General features: G+C 38.7%; 1 pseudogene; it reads left to right on the top strand.

Moving 5' to 3' along the window:
- The first annotated feature begins 8814 nt into the window (after positions 1–8814).
- On the top strand, positions 8815–11543 carry LOC122236306 (annotated as a pseudogene).
- Positions 11544–12448: the final 905 nt, after the last annotated feature.

Consider the following 12448-nt stretch of genomic DNA (forward strand, 5'->3'; position numbering starts at 1 on the left):
GCACCCGGGTGGCTACTTCAGTTAAGTGTCCAATTCTTGCTTTCAGCTCAGGTCATGATCTCACGGTTCATGAGACTGAACTTCACATTGGCTCTACACTGACAGCATGGAGCCTGCTTGGGATTCTCTCTCTCTCCTCTCTCTGCCCCTCCCCTGTTAACATGCACGCACACACTCTCCCTCACTCTTTCTCTCTCAAAATAAATAAACTGTCACAAAAATTTTAAAGAAAGAACGAAAAAAGTCTCTCAATTTCTGTGAGGAAGGATACAAAAGCCTCAACTTTCCTAAGAGTAAGTATTATAAGAAAACAATGTATAACACCAATAGGAGAAGGAGAGGCAGAAGTTTACGAAATAAATGCAATGTAAAGATACTAAAATCATAATAAATTAATTATAATGAAAATACCAAAGAAAGCGGTCCATGGAAATTGGTATCCTAAAACACTTTATATCATTTAACGAGCTATAAGTTAGGTGGTGACAGGTTACATTTACTACATACCAGACTTCTGATTTGACCTAATTTCTTCTTGAGATCCCGTGTTTCATCTTCTAGAAGAATTTATGATGTAACTTCTGGGGAAACCTCTGACATAGACTGTTTCTTCAGAGTATCAGCCAGTTCTTGTTGAAGTTGTCTCACAACTACCTAATAAGACATTTCTGTTACAGATTTTCTAAACCATCTTATGATTAAATTATGTTAAGAGACAACTCTTACATACGTACTTTGAGAAATAACACATACATCAATTCACCGTCTTTTTGTAACACATACACAATTTTGTTCACTGAATTCAAAAACACAAAAGATGTTTTCTCCCTGCCTAGTTCTGATTTTTTATGGTGTCTCTTTCCAGTCTTAACATGACAATTTCATCCTGCAACATGTGGTTTTTATGCAACCGATCTTGTGTTTTCTCATGATTATCAGAAAGCTAAGTAAAACCAAGCACATTTTCAGATAGCACTCAATAAAATGGCATTATTATGATTTTCTTTGAAATGAAAGTATCATCTATGTTTCAACAATGAAAAGGTTGCAGGGGGTGCCACGGTGGTTCAGTTTAGGTAAGTGTCTGACTCTTGATTTTGGCTCAGGGAATGATCTCACATTCTGTGGGTTCAAGCACCGCATCAGGCTCTGTGCTGACAGTCAGGAGCTTGCTCAGGATTCTCGCTCTCCCTCTCCCTGCCCCTCCTCTGCTTGCATTCTCTCTCTCACTCTCTCTCTCTCTAATGAATAAAGAAACATAAAAAGAAAGAAAGGTAGGAAGGAAGGTTACAGTAAGTGAATATCCAACTGGAAAAAAATACAGTTGGCTCCAAATCTGACATATTATACAAGCATAAGTTCCCAAAAGTTCAGAACTTTAACTTAACATAATGAAGGCATGAAATTAAAAAAGAATTGGTGAGAAAAGTGTTCAGAATCTCAGAATTGGAAAAGTCTTTTCTGATTTACAACCAGAAGGCCTAAAATAAAAGATTAATACATCTGACTACACTTAAAAATTTAGTTTACAGTAGATATCGAACAAGCTACCCCACAGTAAAATCCTTAGCTCTGCATATACTCGGACAGATTAAATTTCCTAAAATTCTTCTTTCCTGAGAATATTTCATAGATAACTACTTTGCTACCATTTCTATAGTCAGTTATAAGAATTATATCTATTGATAACTGACAAATCTAGGCACTGTACTATATAATAGAAACACTTCTACATATATCAATGAACTCAGTTGGTTATCACAATTCTAGAATGGAGAGATTAAAACGGTGAGCTGCAGGACTCTCCCCAGGTCTTCTCACTCCACAACTAGTGCTCTTGCACCAAGCACTGCCACTTCTCTAGTGTAAATACACAAGTACGAAAGAAGTCTTGTATTTCAAAACACTGATAGGAAATAAGGTGAAATTTATACATCTCTTAGAAAATCATGAGATTATTTACTGCTGCAATAACTTGTATTTCTTCTTCATGTGATAACAGTAACAAATATAAAAGAGGGGAAATACACTCAAACATTTTATTAGGATTAAAATACCTATCAACATATTATCATTAAGTATATATCACAGCATAACATTGTTATCAAAAGTTCCTTGTAATGAAATAGGATGCTTCTTGAAGCAAAACTGTTACTTTTCTTAAAAGTAGGAGACTTGATACCGAAAATATGATCAGGGAACTGGCTACACTCGTCCTCCTGTCCATTAGCGAAGTGTTCAACTAACCTATTAATATATCAAAGCAGTGAAGTAACTGTTCAAAACCAAAACACATGTTGCTAGTAGAAATAGTTTTGAGATTAGGGAAAGCTCATCAAGTCCTACAGAAAGTAATAAAAGCCTCTCCTTTGGATGAGGATATTATGAATGTCACTAGTTGTTGCAGAAAAATGCATTTAATCAAGAATATTATTTTATCCAATGAAGCAAAAATGCCACCGTCCCCATGCCCCTCTGCAAAATATATGTTTTTAAAATCCTCTACAGTTTCCATGATGAACAGAGTTCAGTTTCTTATAAACATATATATATTTATACACACACACGGAGTAAAAGTAATAACTAAAACATAGAATATATACAAATACATAAACACATGTACTTCAAAATAACTAAAGAAGATACCTTAGAATTAGTTTTCTTATGAGCCATTTCTAAGACTCTGGCCTTCTGATCTGGAGAAAGTTGCCACTGAGTGTCATTGCGCTCTTCTACAACCTGGAGACACATTTCATTATGATTCTGGTCTCATACCGTTAAAAAAAAAGTTCAAAAATTGAAGAGGAGAACTTTAAAAAAATGTTCAAAAGAACATGATCCCATGTTTAAATTTATTTTAAACCTAAATAATATATATTGAGTCAAAGGGATATTATAAAATATATATGTATTGCACTATGTAATATTGATGGAAATACACTTTTTATCAAAATCTGATTTACGTGATTTTTTGTGGCCTTAATTTCCATGTTTAGCGTTCTAAGAGCGAGTTGAACTTGTTTTCTTTCAACTTCTTTCTTATAATAGTCTTCGTTTCTCCTTAACTTTTCCCTAATATTTTCATATAACATAAAAGGATTTATCTTTCTTCTTTTTCTTGTTTTAAGGTATATCTGCAATTACATGTGCTTCTTTTATTTTTTTTAATTCCTTTTTTTAACATTTATTTACTTTTTAAGACATAGGTAGAGAGAAAGTATGAACGGGGGAGGCACAGAGTGAGAGGGAGACACAGAATCGGAAGCAGGCTCCAGGCTCTGAGCCATCAGCCCAGAGCCCGACGGTGGGCTCGAACTCACGGACCCCGAGATCGTGACCTGAGCTGAAGTCGGATGCTCAACCTACTGAGCCACCCAGGCACCCCTACATGTGCTTCTTTTAAAATTTCAAAAAAAGTTCATTTTATGATCTGGTTCCACAAATGTTGGCTTATTATTCAAATGAAAAATTACTATGTTCTCCAATTGTTTTCCTTGTAGGGATCATGTTTTTAATTTGTCACTTTAATCTCTTCAAAACCATATATACAGTTGAAAAAAGCCAGGAGAAAGCATTATGCAACTTAGTTTTAGTCAGTAATAACTCTGGTAGATGTTGTAGGAAAGGAAGTTTGAAATTCTTCAGGAAAGTTAGAGTTGAAAATTATCCCCTTTCCCACAGGTATAATTATTCCTCCATAGGACAGATAATTCAGTTTCTCATTAAAAGGAGAAGTTGCTGTTTTCCTGGAAATAAAATTTCCACTTGACGAAACCTTACAGGTACCTCCAAAAATGATGTGCAGTGTAAGAGAGCATCTGTGGATGTTGTTTCCACAACATACCCGTGCACTGTCATCCAAGACTATGCTGACAAGTCTAATATCTGTTGCCTATAATTTTTGTTTCTTCTTCCACAACACTTGCAACTTACCTTGTTGAGGGTGATTACCTACTTTACGAATCACTTAAACGTCCCTTTTAGAACAACACAGGATACGTATTAAGTAAACAATAGAGTAATATGACCTTTCAGCATACACTCTTGAATTAAATGTTATGACAGAGATGTTGAAAAAACTTATCAGTAATCACTTTCCGTATTACTTTTTTTAATGTTTATTCATTTTTGAGAGAGAAAGGGAGAGCCCCTGCAAACGAAGGAGGGACAGAGAAAGAGAAAGAGGGAGGCAGAAAATCCGAAGTGGGCTCTGCACTGACAACACTCGATGTGGGGCTCAAACTCACGAACCATGAGATCATGACCTGAACCAAAGTCGGACGCTTGACTGACTGAGCCACCCAGGCGCCCCCAGTTTACATTGTTTAAATTTTTTATTGAGAGAGAGATGACACAAGTGAGCGAGGTCAGAGAGCAAGAGAGACAGAATCCCACGAGGGGCAGACAGACAGGGAGAGACAGTGAGAGAAGAGGAGCTCACCCGAAGTGGCGCTCGTGCTCACCTAAAGCCGGGCTCGAGCCCACCCAAAGCAAGGCTCAAACTCAAGAGATCATCATCTGAGCCGAAGCCAGATGCTTAACCAACTGAGCCACCCCGGCACCCCCACTTTACCTTTTAACCCCTGCATGTTAAGAAGCAAACGGATCTATTTAGGGGAATTTTACTGTCTTGAGAAAATTGACCATTTTATAATCTGTTGGTAGATACACAAAGTAATATAAAATTTCCTGAGAACAATTTAAAAAATATGGATCAAAGACGTTTTTTAAAATTTTTATACTTTAACCAGATTATATTATATTGAAGAATTGATTTCAAGGAAGTAACCAGGCATGTAGAAACAGTTTTATATAAAAGACATTCCTGACAGCATTAATTAAAATACTGAAAGATGAAAAACAAGCAGAATTCAATCTCTTCAATAATGATGTTTCTTGGACTATGGTGGACTTTTATATGGCCGATAAAATTGTGATTTGGAATACACATTAAATTATTATAAGTATTCACTGTTAAGAACTTGCTGTGTTATTTCCAAGAATCACACACCTCACAACACTAAACAAGTATAATTTCCAGGAAAATCCCATAAGGTAAGTCAGCAATTACAAAATTTTCCCTACACATCTGTAGTGTAAAAGGAAAGAGTTGAAACATTTCCTTCAAGCCAAGATGCTATACCTCAAACAGCAGAATTCACGTTCCCATTCCAATTTTTGATGCTCTAACTGTGATATCATGTCTTTGGCTTCTCGTAGCTCGTTTTGTAGTGCACTAACCATTTTTTCCATTTTTGTCATTTTTCCCATAAGTTTACAGTGATTTTTTGTTAGGTTTCCTTAATTACTAATAAGAAACATGTATATCTTGGATTTTCAAGAAGCCAGCATAATCGGCATCAGAGAAGAAACAGAAATAAAATAAATGAGTACTTTTTGCATATACAGGCCTGGGCATCTTCAATTCACTCATTCACACATTGAATAAATATATAACTTCAATGGAAGATGTTACACTCAGCTCTACAGGTACAATAGAGAAGACCCCTGGCTCTCGATTAGCTTAAAGTCTAGTGAAGGAGAAAGAATGACTCAAACGGTAATTCTAAATTCAGATAGTTCCTATTAGAAGACAGAGTTCTGTGATCATAACTTGATCTAGATTGGGCCCAAGGAAGATAGATGTCCCTGAGGAGGAGATAACTATACTGAGGAATGAAGGATGAGCAGGAGACAATTAAGCAAAGGAGGAAGACAAGCACTCTAGACAGTCTAGAGCATGTGCCGAAGTTCCACTGTAATCTGCTTCTGGCCAAGATGGTGTAACACGTACTTATTGATCTTCCTACCTGAAGCAAGCAAAAACAAAACAGAAAAAATACAATTTTAACATGATTTTCAAGACGCAGAACTTCAATGAAGGAACATGATCCCTGAAAAAACACGTTAGCCTAACATATATGCCCAAGCTCACTGCCTTGAGAGAGTTTTCAGGCTACGACACAGGAGACATAAATTATTTAAGTAGATTTCATCAGACTCCTTGATTCGAGGAAGCAAAACTGAGAGTCTGGTGAAGTCAAGGCAGAGACGTTAGGTCAGCATCCAGGAGACGAGAAAGCAGGACACAGAAAGAACCCTGGGCATCTGCACAGGGTCCCCTTTGGCTATTCGGCAGAATAACAACCAGTGCATACATGGAAGGAGGTCATCAAGGGGAAAAAATCTGAAAAGAGTAGAGGAACACTGCCTGCTGTTCCCACAGCACGAGGGACAGTATCTATTCACATTAGCTAAGATAGAAAAACTCATAATTTGAGTTAGGCTGATCACCACTCTGGATTCACCCAATAACTCATAAGAGCAAGACTAAAGGATCCAACTGTTTGTAAGTAACTTAACTATATCTCCAAACAAAGCATGAAAAGATAACTAGAGGCATAGAAGCTATTGTTTTCAAAACCAAATAGCACTTACAGAGATGTAAATTATGTTAGCCATGAACAATACGCTGGGTAGGAATAAACACATATTAGACATCACAAAACAAAAGACTGAAGTTTAACATTGGAAACCCGGGAGAAAACTTCAACTGGGAAATATACAATTGCCCAAAGAGGCAGGGAAGGGACAGGAAAAAAAATGGCCCAAATCTTCCTAAACTTCATGAAAACTATAATCCCACCAACCCAGGAAGGATCTGTCTAGAAAAGAAGAAATGGAAGTCAACTCTTGTAATTTTCCTAAACTATATACAATGTGGTATAACATGACTGGAAGGGAGACTGTGATGCTGAAGCCATAGACTATAAACCCTAAACCAACCACTAAAGCAGCAAAATTGAAAAGTTCTAGCTAGGAAGCCTAAATAAATAAGTGAATAAATGAATACATGAATAAATGAATACATTAATAAATAAATAAATGGATAAAACTCTATCATAAAAATTACTCGATTAAAAGAAAGCGGAAAAAGAAGAGAACGGGAACAAGGATCAGACAGGGCAAATGCAAATCAAACAGCATGATGACAAATTAAAATCCACTATCTCAAAAATCACAGTAAATGAAAACGGTCTAAAGCCTCAACTAAAACGCAGACTGTCAGAATGGATAAAAAAGGAAGACTCAACTATATGCCACCTATACAAAATGGACTTTAAATGTCAAGACAGAAATTTGTTCGAAAGACAGAAATATGATATACCACACTAACCCTTGACCAAAGAAGGCTGAGCTAGAGTGGCTCTATGAACACCAGACAAAACAGTTTCAAGCAAAAAAATTATTACCAGCAATAAACAACAGGTCATTGTATAATCATAAAAGGGTCAATTAAGAGCAATCTTAAATGTTCATGTATCAATAGCTTCAAAGTACATGAAGCAAAAACTGATAGAACTGAAAAGAGAAATAGGCAAATTCACAATTATAGTCTGGTATTTCAATAGGCTCAACATCAGCAAGGACATAGTAGACTTGGCCGCCACTATTCTTCTCAAGGATCTATGGAACACTTACCAAAAAAGACTATGTTCTGGGTCAAAAAGAAATCTTAAAAGGAAGAAGTCAAGAGGCCTGAAGTCATAATAGTTTGTTCCCTGACCACAAAGCAATCAAATCAGAAATCAAGCACAAAAATATCTCTGGAAAATACTCAACTATTTGTGAACTACAGAACACATCGAAATATCCCCTGAGTCAAGAAGTAATGAAAAAAGAAAAAAAAATTAGAAAGGATTCTGGACTGAATGAAAATGAAAACATAATAGAATTTGTAGAGTCCTGCTTTAGTAGCACTCACATGAAGACTGATAGCACTGAATGTATACATTAAAAAAAAGAGGGAAGTGCGGTGCTCCTTGCTGCCTTGGTGGCTCCTCCCTCAGCTTCCCAAGCACCCCGCCCTGCCCCGCCCCACCCTGGCAGTGGCTGGAGAGCAGGTGCTTTGTTTACAGGCATACAGCAGGCACTTACCTGGGTGGGGGTGGGGTCCGCCACCTGCCGGGAATTGAAGGTGGGGGAGTAGCTGTAGGAGGCGACCCCCCTAGTCTGAGCTGGGCATGGGCCGGGCACCGGGCTCTGCTGGAGCAGGAGGCGGTGACGGTGGCAGAGGCATGGCCCTTCTGGAAGGGAAAGCCCAATGCCTGTGAACCTGTCTCCCCTCCCTTCCTCTCCGACCCTGCCATGAGTTGTGTGTTCTAGCTCCCCATCTTTTTCTCTCTACCTACATCACCACCCTTCTTCCGACTTCTCTTCCCAGCTTCTTGTGACCCTTTCTCTCACTTAAGCCTCAGTTACTCAGGCTCTTTTCACCCTAGTCCTGCCGGAGACTTCATATGCCAGCAGTCTCTTTCCTGGGATGTCCCCATCCTTCCCCTCTCCCCTCATCCTATTCTGGGCTGATGGCAGCTAGAAATCTTTCCTATTGCGTTTACCTGCAGTTTCCACCTGGCCCTGAAGCTTGGCGCAGATCAATTCCACCACACCCACGCTGAGAACGACCCCTAGGAGAACCACTTGTCCCATGGTGGTATTGGACAATGTGTTCTCGATTTTCCTCTGGTTGCTTATTTTAGTCTGAATATTTGTTACTCTCCATTGCTATACTTTACAAACGTATGTTTTGGTTGCATGACAAGGAGTTAGAAATGAGCCAGAGACCATTCGCAGGTAAAGAGATTTACACATTTAGGATTAAAGGAAGAAAGGAGAAACAGAATGTTAAGAAGTTTAGATTCCTCAAAGTGTTTTGATATCTTTTGTGATCTGAGGAAGTGGGGATTACTGACCCTACACAGATTGACATTTTGGGAGAAAATTTCATGATGCTTGATTCGCTCTTGGAGTAACATGAACACAAGTTCTCAAACCTGCATATTCTCTCATTTGGAACTAGCTGTATATCTGAATGTTCACTTTCATCAGAACTTGTATCAGAGAAATAAGGGGGTCTGGTTCAACGAAAATGACTACGTCCGGGACCTGAAAAGGGTCATTCTGTTTCCTAATAGTGTATATGGCCGTTTTAGTGGGCACAGATCAGGGTTTTTACAGTTTACTTGGAGTATCCAGCACTGCGAGCAGCAGAGATAAGACAAGCATTCACGAAGTTGGCATTGAAGCTACATCCTGATAAAAAACAAAAAACTGTAAACAAAAACGAAGAATTCGGGGTGCCTGGGTGGTTCAGTCTGTTGAGCGTCCAACTTCCGCTCGCTCGGGTCATGATCTCGCAGGTCGTGTGTTAGAACCCCACGTCGGACTCTGGTTTGATGGCTCGCAGCCAGGGGCCTGCTTTGGATTCTGTGTCTCCCTCTCTCTGCCCCTAACCCATTTGCATTCCGTCTCTGTCTCTCTCAGTAAATAAACACTAAATAAATAAATAAATAAATAACCAACCAACCAACCAACCTACCAACCAAATGAATAATCCTAACGTACAGAGTGATTTTCAAAAATAAGTAGAGCATATGAAGTACTCAAAGATGAAGATCTGTAGGAAAATTATGACAAATACGGAGAAAAAAAACTTGCAGATGATCCAGAAGGTGGCCCGTATGAAAGCTGGGATTATGATCGTTATGATTTTGGTATTTATGATGATGATCCTAAAGCATGACACTGGATAGAAGAGAATTGGATGCTGCTGTTCATTCTGGAGAACTGTAGTTTGTGAACTTTTACTCCCCAGGATGTTCACACTGCCATGAATTAGCTCCCACATGGAGAGACTGTGCTAAAGAAGTAGATGGATTACTTCGAATTGGTGCTGTTAACTGTGGTGATGATAGAATGCTTTGCCGAATGAAAGGAGTCAACGGATCTCCCAGCCTCTTCCTGTTTAGGTCTGGAACGGCCACAGTGAAATATCACAGGGACAGATCAAAGGAAAGTTTGGTGAGTTTTGCCATGCAGCGCGTTAGAAACACAGTGATGGAATTATGGACAGGAAATTGTGTTCACTCCATAGAAACTGCTTTTGCTGCTGGTATTGACCAGCTGATCACTTTTTGTTGCAAAGGAGGAGATTGTTTAACTTCATAGACACGACTCAGGCTCAGGGGCATGTTGGATGGTCTGTTTAATGTAGGATGGATGGACTGTGCCACCCAGGACAAACTTTGTAAAATTCTGGATATTATGACAAGTACCACTGCCTATTTTCCTCTGGAACCACATTAAATAACAGAGAGAAAAGCAGCGTTTTGTCCCTTAATTCATTGGATGCTCGAAAAATATATTTGGAAATCGTGCATAGTCTTCCAGATTTTGAGCTACTTTTGGCAAATACACTAACGGATCGATTTGCTCATCATCAGTGGCTCTTATCATTTAGTTTCGGAAAACATGAAAATCGAAATGATCCTGAGTTGAGGGAACTAAAAACTCTACTCAAACGTGAACATATTCAAGTTGTCAAGCTGACTGTCCCTCTGCACCAGACATCTGTAGTAATCTCTCCTTATTTCAGCCATGTCTAGCAGTATTTAAACGACAAGGAACCAAAGAATATGAAATTCATCATGGAAAGAAGATACTTTATGATATACTACCCTTTGCCAAAGAAAGTGGTAATTCTCATGTTGTCACAATTGGACCTCAAAATATTCCTGCCGATGACAGGAACCGTGGCTTGTTGATTTGTTTGTGCCATGGTGTCCACCATGTCAAGCTTTATTGCCAGAGTTACAAAAAGCATCAAAGCATCTGTGTGCTCAGCTTAAGTTTGGTACACTAGATGGTACAGTTCACGAGGGACCCTGTAACACATATAACATTCAGGCGGATTCAACAACAGTGATATTCAACAAATCCGAGGTTCATGAATAAGAAGGACATCACTCTGCTGAACAACAGATCTTGGAATTCATAGAGGATCCTAGGAGCCTACAGTGACCTCCCTGACACCCACCACTTCCAATGAACTAGTTAAACAAAGAAACCATGAAGAAGTCTGGATGGTTGACTTCTACTCCCATGGTGTCATCCATGTCAAGTCCTAATGCCAGAATGGAAAAGAATGGCCTGGACACTAACTGGACAGTTACTTTTGGCAGTATAGACTGCCAAAAGTATCATTCTTTTTGTGCCCAAGTGCTCAGAGATACCCTAAGATTCCCCCCCCCCTCAAAAACCAAATAAATCTTTTCAGTATCACAGTTACAATGGCTAGAAGAGAGATTTGGGGTCTGGGATTTCTACCTCAAGCATCCACAAATCTAATGCTTCAGACGTTCGATGAAAAAGTTATACAAGGGAAAAATGACTGGGTGATTGAATTTTATGCTCCTTGGTGTGGACCTTGCCAAAATTTTTCTCTAGAGTTTAAGCTCTTGGCTAGGATGATGAAAGGAAAAGTGAAAGGTGGAAAAGTAGACTGTCAGGCTTAGGCTCAAACATGCCAGAAAGCTGGCATCAGAGTCTATCCGACTTTTAAATGTTATCCCTATGAAAAAGCAAAGGGAAACATTTGGGGAGAGCAAATAGATGCTAGAGATGCAAAAGTAATCGCTGCCTTACTAAATGAAAAATTGAAAAATCTCCACACTCGTAGAGAGAGAGATAAGGATGAAATTTAATGATGTGAAGATGAAGAAAAAAGAGAAAAGGAATTCTAACACAGGACATCAGAGGATCATCTTTGTATGATGTCTCTACATTCTGGGTCAGAATAAAGGAACAATATCTCGGAACTGTAATTGCACCATCTGAATTCTGTACGACATTGGTATAAATGAAGGGTCTGCAAGCTTTTTTTGTAAAAAGCCAAACTGTAAATATTTTAAGCTTTGTAGACCATGTACTTTTGTCACATATTACTTTGTTTTTGCTTTGTTTACAACCCTTTAAAAAATATAAAACTTTTCTTAGCTCAGAGCCATACACACACAAGCCAAGCCACATTCAGTCCATGGGCCATAGATTGCTTACCCCTGGAAATGATACTAAAACTGCCTGGCTCAAACAGGAGCCTGCTCTGCCATGTACATACATGTCTAGGGTCTATTCCTTAAAGTTTTGTGGCTGGCCCCAAAGGAAATAACTGGGTATTTATTTACCTGTCTTAAAAGTTGTGTGAAATGGATTGTGGCCATAGTTTCATTAAAAAAAAACCCCACACACACAAACACACACACACAATATGGCAGATAACCTATTTCGTGGTGTATTATAGTAAAGAGATATTCTTTTTTCTTTCTAAAGGTTGAAGAACTGATTTTAATTTTTCACAATTGAGAAAAATTTTGGTAAATTAATGCCAATAGATTTCTACAGCATCTAGAAAAAGAAGAAGAAGAAGGAGGTGGAGGAGGAGGAGGGAAGGAGGAGAAGCAGAAGAGTAGGAGGAGATGGAAAGAGGAGGAGGAAGAGGACAGAGGAGGAGAAGGAAGGAAGAAGAGGAAGAGGAAGAGTAGTGAAGAGGAGAGCGAGATGGAGAGGGAAAGATGGGAGAAGAAGAAGAAGAAGAAAAGGAGGAGGAAAG

The sequence above is a fragment of the Panthera tigris genome (assembly GCF_018350195.1).
Source record: "Panthera tigris isolate Pti1 chromosome F3 unlocalized genomic scaffold, P.tigris_Pti1_mat1.1 chrF3_random_Un_scaffold_45, whole genome shotgun sequence".
Lineage (NCBI taxonomy): Eukaryota > Metazoa > Chordata > Mammalia > Carnivora > Felidae > Panthera > Panthera tigris.